Genomic DNA, 10,153 nt, shown 5'->3' on the forward strand with positions numbered 1-10,153 from the left:
ACACACACACACACACACACACACACACACGTATGTAAATCTGTTGCAGTTAGAGCTGTTTTTGGCTCTTTACGTTCGAAGTCACACATCAGTCATCTTACTGATGTACTTTCCTTTATACGTCTTCCTCAAGCCCAGTGCATGCTGGGTAAAGACCAGTGTGTCCAGGCTTCTTATATTTCATTGCAAGGTGTTTATGTTTGTGTTTGGATGCAGCGAGTGTTTGTGAACACACTGAGATCAGATCTGAGATGTTTGAGCTGGTTTGTGATCTGTGAGAGTTAGAGAGTTAGTGTACGTCCCAGCTGAAAGAAGTTCCCGTCAGTGAGAATGTGAAGCACGAGACGCACGTTCCTCCGTGAAGGAATGTTTATGAGCATTATATGCACACACACACACACACACACACACACAAAATCTTTGACCTGGTTGACGAGACTTAACCAGCACAGCACTAACTCTGAAGCGTCTCGGGCGTGAGCTGACCTCTGACCTCTGACAGCATGACCCTGATTATTGACATGTTTGAATCTTTGTCCTGCATTGAACATCTGTTATCAGTCACTGCGCTGTTCATCATCATCATCATTATCATCATCAGAATGATTTTGCTGTGTTAAACTCTGATGTGTGTTTTGGGGAGCGGAGCGGAGCTGTAATATCAGACTGCTACATGATTTATGATAGATTACATTCAGATGAATGATTCATGAGCTGAATAAGATTCATTATGACCAGAGACTGAGAGAACGACTCTTTACTGCGCATTGAGATACTGATCGAATGAAGTCAGATGTGTTCTAACAGACAAACACAATAAATAAATGAATGAGCTGCTCTTACAATAATGTGTTCATAACACACACACATCATGATGAGATCAGTGACTCTACTGACCTCTGCTGGAGAACATCAGGAACTTCAGTTCTGAGACACTCTCCAAAAATAATAGAAAAGAATAGAATTTTTAATCTACATTTTTAATTTTATGTTACAATACTACACTCATTCTGGCAGATCATAAACGGAACAAATAAAATGGACTAAAAAATAAACAAAAATCATGTTTATGTAAAAGAAAAAAATTTTTCTTAAAGGTTTTGGAGTGACAAATCCAGTTAGAACTCTCAAAAATAATCGAAATTTAAAAAATAAAAAAAAAGATAAAAAATTGAAAATTATAACCAACTTTATATATTTATCATCAATAAGTCCAGTTTGTTTCAATCTCATACATTTTAACTATTACATTTTTTTTTTACTTAAATTTAATTGTTGTCGCAATTTATGCTGGATTTATGCAATTTGAATAAATGCGTTGAAAATATTTGTATTTAAATAAAAATCAAACAGATGCAAATAGTTAATTAATAATTAATTAATTAATTAATTAATTAATTGATTGTTTGAGTGCAGAAACTGATCTGTTTAATTTATGTTTGACTGACAAATATGAATCACATTAAGTTTATGATGCGATTTCAATTTTTCCTTTCTCTTTTGAAGTAGGGCTGTGCAATTAATCACGTGATTGTCAAGCGCATCTCGTCAGTAAAGCCGGTTCTGTGATTAGTAGTAGATCTCCATCACCTGCTTTCAGATGGAGCTGCATTTACTACACAGAGCCGGAGTTCACTGACAAGCTAGGCAATATCGCGTTCATAATCGAATGCGATTCATCTGCGATTATGAATGCGATATTGCCTAATTGTCAGTGAACTACGGCTCGTTCTAACACGCCCCCACATATCTACGTCACGATGTGGGAAGATTTGCATAACGCCGTCCAAATGTTCACGCAAAGAAAGAAGGCGTAACTTTTATTCTCGCTGTAGTATTGTTGCCGCCGCATGTCGTGAAGACACTGAGCAGTGTAGAGTAGCACTTGTTTGTCATTTCTCCGATCACAAATGCCGACATGGGTTTTTGTTTACGCGGCGTGATGCAACGCAACGTGTAAAAAGACAGTATAAGTCATTATAATCCGTTTATGTCCCCACTGGATGCAACGAATGCCTCGTTTATAATGGGTTTTCATGTCTTTGTCTCGTCGCTCCGGCCGGACAGGGCATCACAGTATGTGGTGAGGGGCGCAACATTTCCGTCACACGCTTGAGGTATTCAGCCAATCACAACGCATTGGATAGCTGGCCAATCACAGCACACCTCGCTTTTCAGACCGATGAGCTTTGTAAAAATCGACGCGTTTCAGAAAGGCGGGTCATAGAGGAGAAACAATAATGTACAGTATGTGGAAAATAATGTGTTTTTTGAACCTTAAACCGCATAAACACATTTCATTACACAAAATACACAACATAATGTTGTTTTTAGCAGCATCATATAACCCCTTTAAAACTGTGTAATCCAAATGAATGCAAATGCAATTCAGGTGAGCAAAAATATGCAATTCAGATGTGAAATATGCAATATATGCAAAAATATATAAAAATATATAATATAAAAATATATGCAAAAATATGCAATTCAGATGTGCATTTATGATAAAAAATAATATATTTAATGTTAATGTATCACACTTGTGCATTTATAGTACCTTCAGTTGTTGAAAATGTTTCTTAATTTTGCTATTATAATCATTAATTATTATTATTTATTAATAATATAATTAATAATTATAAAAATTATAATTATAAATAAGTATTATAATACATTTTTATATATTATTGTTATAATTGTTATAAGTTAATAATTAATAAATTGCATAATTTCTGAGGGAAAAGATGTAGTTTGTGGCAAATATTTGCTACTGTGACGTGATTTGATGAGTTGAGAATATTCTAGAGATGCTGCGTGTTGTTGATGAGTTGTTGTTGTTGTTGTTGTTGTTTGCTCTGGTCACATGATCTCGCTCCTCCAGTAGAGGGCTTGTGAGCTGCGCATGCGCACTGCTCAGTGCTGTCAGTCACCTCACCGCGTCTGGCGGATCTCTCGGGCTCTCAGTGCGGGTAAGAAATCATCAGCTATGAGGCAGAATCTGCGCTTTTGTGTTTAATCTGCTCCACGGGTGTGAGATTGTGTCGTGATGAGTGTGATGTGTGTGTGATTTCCCTACAGCCGCAGTTGTGTGTGTGTGTTAACGCTGCTCGGCCAACGTGTGTGTTTCTGCCGTTTAAAGCCAGTGGAGATGAAGATGTAGCTCGTGTGTGTGTTTGAAGTGTAACAGTGTATGTTTGATGTGTGACGCGTTACAATGTTTCTCCGTCAGCCGCTGACGCGCCGCGAATGTTACATTGTTTCTCCCGCGCCGCTGTCGTGTTCTTCTCCTCTCACTCTGTCTTTCTGTCCGTCTGTCATCACATGTGTGTGTTTGTGCTGAAGTCGCCATTTTCCTGCGCTCGTCATGGATGTTGTGTGTGTTTCGCATTTTGAGTTCGTGATCCTGAGACTCTTTCTTCTTCAGTCTTCTCGTGTGAATCATTCGGAGCTGCTGCACCTGTTGAATTTCACGTTTACTTCAGATTTCATGGACATCACTGTGTCTGTGTGTACAGTATTAAAATGGTTTACTGTAGAAAAATGCCGTGTTTACTTTGTTTTCAGTTTTCCTGCTGGAGTCTTTGCTTTCTGAATCAATGCTTTTGATGCTTTCAGGAGCAAATCCTCAGAAAGGGTTATGATCAGATAACGTGTTCATCCTGACTAAAGTGTAGTGTGAGTTGTTTTATTTAGTTAACCCGTTTAATCCCAAATTTTCCCAGACATGAAAATATCCAAATGATGTGTCGTTACTAGTAACCCTTTTTGAATTTTTTTTTTGGAAAAGTGTGTGAAAAACTGTGGGATAATGTACTGAATTAACATATTTCTGCAGTCATCAAAATTTAGAGATGCACCGATTGCAATTTTCTTGGCCGATTCCGATTTCCGATTTTTCGTTAGTGTGATCTGCCGATTCCGATTTTCTTTCTAAGAACTATAATTGACCGCTTATACAAACAAAAATCTACTTTTCTTCAACGCAAAGTTTTATTTTCATAAAAAAACACAAGTAAAAAGTCAGTAATAAAATAAGAACAAATAAAAAAATGGCAAACAACAGCACAAATAAATGCAACAGAATAAAGAGAGCTATGAAATTAAGTTTTTCAGGTTAAGTAGGTTTTTATTCAGGAAAGAAATACTACAGAAATTAAAGTAATCAAATGTAAAATAGCACATCCATTGTTATTTTACATTTGATTACTTTAATTTCTGTAGTCTTCATTGTTAAAATTAAATACAGATTAATGCTTACCATTAAAGTTATAAAACGTATTCAGTCAAGAGCAGAAAGTGATTTTCTTTGTCTTTTGTTCTTTGATTAACATGACAGACAGCAGCACGAATATTGGACTGCAGTCCCTGTAAGAGTTTATCCACGGACCCAATATACTGTTACACAACATGCGATCTCTTTCTCAAGTATTTAAGTATTGGACTGCTGCCCCTTTAAGAGTTTATCCACGCACCCAATATACTGTTACACAACATGCGTTCTCTTTCTCAACTATTTAACGTTCCAAAACTGACTCTGTGTAACTGGATACTCGCCAAGACGGGCCTTTTGACATAATTTTGTATGTATTTGAACGTTTTAGCGCATTTAGCCACTCGTTTTGGTATTTGTGGCTCACAAGCTGTTTGAGACTGAGTGCGGCTTGTGCGCTCCACTAATATAGATCAGTTGTGGTGCGCACGCGTTTGGTATAAGCACGAAACCTGTGGGAATGACTAAAATAATGCGCAATACAAGCACTATTTAACCGGAGCGAATGAGACGTGTGTGAGAGAGAAGGGGTCGTCGGAGAGAAGAGAGCGAGAATGCGCGGCTGATGTTATTGCCGGTGCCGCTGGTAACAAAATGGATCGGCTCGGAATCGGAAAGAAGTGAGACCGACCGACCGATCACCGATCCGGGCCGATCATGAGGAAAATCGGCCGATTCCGATTCCTGGCCGATCGATCGGTGCATCTCTATCAAAATTGTTATATATCTTAGCCCAGCTGTTTTAAACAGTTTCTAGGGTTACTGTTATGTAATTTTATATTAGTGCTACCAGTATTATAACATCAATATTGTAACTTATTTGTAACATTTTAATTTTTTATTTAGTGCAATAGGCCTATTTTGTCATTGCAACATTTTAGTGCAATTTTCACTAACAACTGCAATTGGGTTTATATTGTATACCTAAATTATCCCACCGGTACCGCTATTGTGACCATCAAGATGTTTACTCATTCTATGACCACACTCAACAAAACTGAATATATGTGAATTCATATATTAATACTAGACACCTTAAAGATAATGTGTACCAAAAATCTTTGTCATATCTTTTTGTTGACATACTTTACTAGCCTTTCGTTTTGGAGCTTTGATGCAGCATCATTTTCTCAAGGTGCAAACAGGAAGTAAACTGCTTTGATCATGTGACAGTTTGCACTAAACGTGACACTGCACATATTTAATTGAGACCCTTTATTTGTTCCATATTTGTAGGAAATGCACTAAAACATCAGTCAGTAATGTTATTAGAGCTTTATAAATGAAAACCATCTTTACAGTCACTATTGTGAGCGCTGGGATTAAATGGGTTAATCATGTAGTTTTGTTTGTTTGTAGGGCATCAAAACATCTTCATGTTTCATGTCAACTCATTTGATATGATACAAGTGACGAATTTGTGCTGGAATGGATTCCATTCAGAAATAGATAAATTATTCATTTTGCCATTACAATAAACTAGGGGTTTGCAATATATATCGTAATTGTTGTTTTAACGATGTGTGATTTGACGTTATCGAGTAGGCTATATCGCAAAAACCAAACAAAACACACCTACAGAGTGCGTGCATACAAGTCTAGTAGGTTAGACCAGTGTGCGTGTGTTCTTTCACTGCATGATTCAGTCTATTCAAATGCATTTAAAATGATCACAAAATTCAAGATATGGGGGCGGAAAATGTATATAGTTATATCTTTTCATGTAGTTAATCAGTATCGCACGAAGAGTGCCAGTTTTTCGCCTCCAAAAAACAGCATGATTACAAATGTGATATTAATTTAATTCAACAGTTCAATAAACAAGAAGTTAATATTAAGCGACTTACGTTTTAGACACCATATTGGCTGTTTTTGCGCTATTTCGACAACAAAAATAACTCCAAACACAGTCACAGCACTGTTTTGCGTCTCTGAGCAACATGACGGTGTTTCGTTCCTGAATGAATCAAGTGTTTAAATTATTCAGTTCAGTCGCAATGACTTGCTTATTAATAGTGACTTGCTGCCACCTGCTGGCGGTTTTAATTTCACATTTATAGTATCTTTTCATTTTTTAAATAATTTCAAATATCAGTATTCAACGTTTTATGTTTAAAATAGAATCAAGTGTTTAAATGATTCGGTTCAGTCGCAATGACTCGCTTATTAATAGTGACTTGCTGCCACCTGCTGGCGTTTTTAATTTCACATTTACAGTATCTTTTCATTTTTTAAATTTCAAATATCAGTATTCAACGTTTTATGTTTAAAATATCAAAACATTATTTATGCATTTGTAACTGCAGGTTAAATGCATTATTGTCCCTCTGAGCTGCGTTAAAGAGGTCCTATGATTCGATTTCAAGTTTTTCTTTCTCTTTGGAGTGTTACAAGCTGTTTGTGCATAGATAAGATCCGTAAAATCGCAAAGGCTTAAGTCTCAAACCCAAAGAGATATTCTTTATAAAAGTTCAAACTCGTCCACGCCCTCCTAAAACGCCTCGTTTAAACACGCTAGGCTTGCAGCGATAGACGGTGATAGACATTTGGCACTGACCCCCACCGTCGTTTTGATTTTTTATAGTAATAAAAATCATTTAGTTCAGTAAAAGAACAGACACTACAATTAAAAACTGAACGTTGCATTCAAGCAATTGACGCAGAACTGCCGCTAATTCGAAAGTGAAAGTAAAATGCGCACAGCGGTTTTAAGCTATTTAAAAGCCGAAGGAAAAGAGGGAATATTCAAACGAACTAAAAATGAACAATTGCTTTACTCTGAACTGCCGCTATTTGAAAGTGAAAGTAAAATGCACACGCCGCTTTTACAAGCTATTTAAAAGGAAGGAAAGCGAGGAAAAGAGGGAACGCCCCCGCGGTGATACCGGTATTACCGGTGTTGTCACACGTCGATTAACCGGTGAGAAAATTCCCTCACTGTCACAACCCTAAAACACGCCCCACATGTCTACGTCACTGTGTGGGAAGATTTGCATAACACCGCCCAAATGTTCACACAAAGAAAGAAGGCGTAACCTTTTTAAGTTTCCTCTGCATTGCAAAAGTGAATTTTGTTGATACTGATTTCATTTGCCTGGTAACAGCCCAAAAATGTCTTCTTATTCTAATTGACTGATTAAAAGTAAGAATTTCACTCAAAAGATGATGCACACTCTTAGAAAAAATGGCTTTATAAAGGGAAAAATGCCCATAAAATCTATTTAAGCTTATTGGAAAAGATTAATTTCTGCTGTGAACTGACCGACAACACACAGAATATGAAGAATATCAAAAACTTTAGGAGTCAGCTGTCCTTAAGATACCAGCACAATAACACACTCAGCAAAATATCGACTGATTATTGTTAGTGATAAAATCCCAGAAAATATGGAGATATTTTTTGTCAATATCGCACACCCCTACTATAAACAATTATATAATTACTGTTGTATAACTATTATATAGGCTATAATATGATTAAATAAGAATTATGTAATCAGAACCGACCTTTTGTGCAGTTGACAACAATGTTATTTTAGTATAATTGAGATACTATTATAGTTTTTATTAATATTTTTTTTATCATTTTTTATATTTTCTGTTTTTTATTTTAGTTTTTTTTGTAATTTTGTTGTTGTGTTTTTGTCATTTTTCTCAGTTTTTTTTTAAATATGTCTATATAGTTTTCATTAACTTTATTTTAGTTTTAGATATTTTATCAAGTTAAACTAAATGAAAATGAGAAATGTTGAATAGATTAAATGAAAAAGGTCTTACTTTATATTGAAATAAAATAAACATTAAAGTAACAACTTTTTAATGGTTTTAGTTATAGTTTCCATTTTAGTTAATTATAATAACCCTGATTGACATCACAGTCAACACAGTGCTTTAAAAAAGATTTAAGGTTAAATGTTTATGAATGTAAAAGTTTAATTGTGTTTTTTTATATTTTGTAACAACGTTTTTTAATATTTTAAACCCCTTTGAGCTTCAGATTCTACAGTGTGACAAATGAAATCATAAAAGTACAAAACTTTTGCATAATTGCTCAGTTAATATGCGCTCTAAAAGTTGAGTGTATAATAATAAATAAAGGATGATAAATGCTTTATGCAGTAGTTTCAGATGAAGTGCTTCATGTTCGCTTCTGTCATCAAGCATCAGTTTGTATAGAGGGATTCTTTTAAAGTGGATGTCATGTAGTTACAGGAATAGAAAGCTAGTGTAAGTGCATTAAAACAGCAGCATTGGCAGCTCAGAGGAAGCGCAGCGTCTGTGTGAACGGGTTGATTTAGTTAACTGGCATGTAATGGTTGTTTATGTAGATCAGAAGCGTCTTGTTGCTGGATTTTCACGTGCGCTCGGCTCATAACGGCAGATAATGCTGCTCCTCTCTCTTGTTTATTTGGATTTCTGTGCCAGGAAGTTGTTGAAATCCTCTATTCACTGTTGTTTAGACGTCTGCTCATCTCAGCAGTCAATGTTCACAGCATTCATACAGCATTCAGCTTTCTGACAGAGTAAACAAGCTGCTGTTCTTGCTGTTACATGGAGAAAATCTGGGGCGTGTTCCATAAAACAAGTTTACCAAATAAGCCAAACATATTTTATTGGACTGTCCCGCTTTTAATGCATGTAGAAAACTCTTTTATGAAGTGAACTCATTTAAAGTGTTTAGTATAATTTTGCCAGAAAAAGTTTTAGAATTTTTTATCATATGTTAATGTAAAAATTCGGTATTTGTTATATTTGTATTTTTTAATTGTTTTTGCCATGAAAATAGCCTAAGATGCTGACATGGCATTAAATAAAAATATACGAGTTTTCCCTCTTTTCCTCGCTTTCTGTCGCTTGTAAATAGCTTAAAAGCGCCGTGCTCATTTTACTTTCACTTTTGAATTAGCGGCAGTTCTGCGTCAATTGCTTGAATGCAACAACAAAATACAACGTCAAACTCACTTTAGCCTATATATAAACACTCTTCCTGTCTGTCTCGCCTCACTCTTCTTGTCTGTCTCGCCTCACTCGTCTCGTCTGTCTCGCCTCACTCTTCTTGTCTGTCTCGCCTCACTCGTCTCGTCTGTCTCGCCTCACTCTTCTTGTCTGTCTCGCCTCACTCGTCTCGTCTGTCTCGCCTCACTCTTCTTGTCTGTCTCGCCTCACTCTTCTTGTCAGTCAGCTCGACTCACTCTCCTCACTGGAGAAATGAAATCTGATCTGTGATGCGACTGTCGTTCAACTGCATTGAGCAGCCGCGTTCAGTTTTTAATTGTAGTGTCTGTTCTTTTACTGAACTAAATGATTTTTATTTCTATAAAAAATCAAAACGACGGTGGGGGTCGGTGCCGCGGTGGGCAAGTGACGTAACCGTTGCTGCGGCTTAACAACGGTATCACCGTCAACACCATCTATTGCGGCAAGCCTAGTACCAAATAAGCCAGGCTTATTTGAGTTAGTCTGACTTATTTTGAACCAAATCAGCTGACAATAAGTCAGACTAACTGAAATAAACCTGGCTTATTTGGTAAACTTGTTTTATGAAACCGGCCCCAGGTGAAGTGCATGTTTGGTGTTTTGCATAGTTTGTGAAGTTTTATTATCATTATTATTTGTTGTTTTTGTTATTAGGCAGCGTTATTTTAGTATTGAGATACTCTTATAGTTTTCATTAACATTTTTAATCAGTTTTTTACTTCAAATTTTATTAATTTTTTTTCTTTGTTTTTTTTTCTCGTTATTTTTAGTAGTTTTTGTTTTAAAATATTTAGTTATATTAAAATGTATAGTTTTTAATTCATTCAATTTCAGTTTTAGTACACCAAGTTACCAAATTAAAATGATAAATATTGCCTTCTGCTGTGCCTATATATATATATATAT

General features: G+C 35.9%; 1 protein-coding gene across 2 annotated transcripts in view; it reads left to right on the forward strand.

The window, feature by feature from the left end:
• Window positions 1-2,899: 2,899 nt before the first annotated feature.
• l3mbtl4 (L3MBTL histone methyl-lysine binding protein 4) overlaps window positions 2,900-10,153 on the forward strand; it is a 77,335-nt gene continuing 70,081 nt past the window's right edge. The window contains exon 1 of one of the 2 annotated variants that reach the window (XM_016499797.1): window positions 2,900-2,969. The gene's annotated coding sequence lies outside the window, so the exon portion shown is untranslated. The remainder of the gene's footprint in view (window positions 2,970-10,153) is intronic. The other variant, XM_016499796.1, reaches the window with a different exon arrangement.

This window comes from Sinocyclocheilus anshuiensis, unplaced genomic scaffold, assembly GCF_001515605.1.
Source record: "Sinocyclocheilus anshuiensis isolate Anshui unplaced genomic scaffold, SAMN03320099.WGS_v1.1 scaffold1814, whole genome shotgun sequence".
NCBI lineage: Eukaryota > Metazoa > Chordata > Actinopteri > Cypriniformes > Cyprinidae > Sinocyclocheilus > Sinocyclocheilus anshuiensis.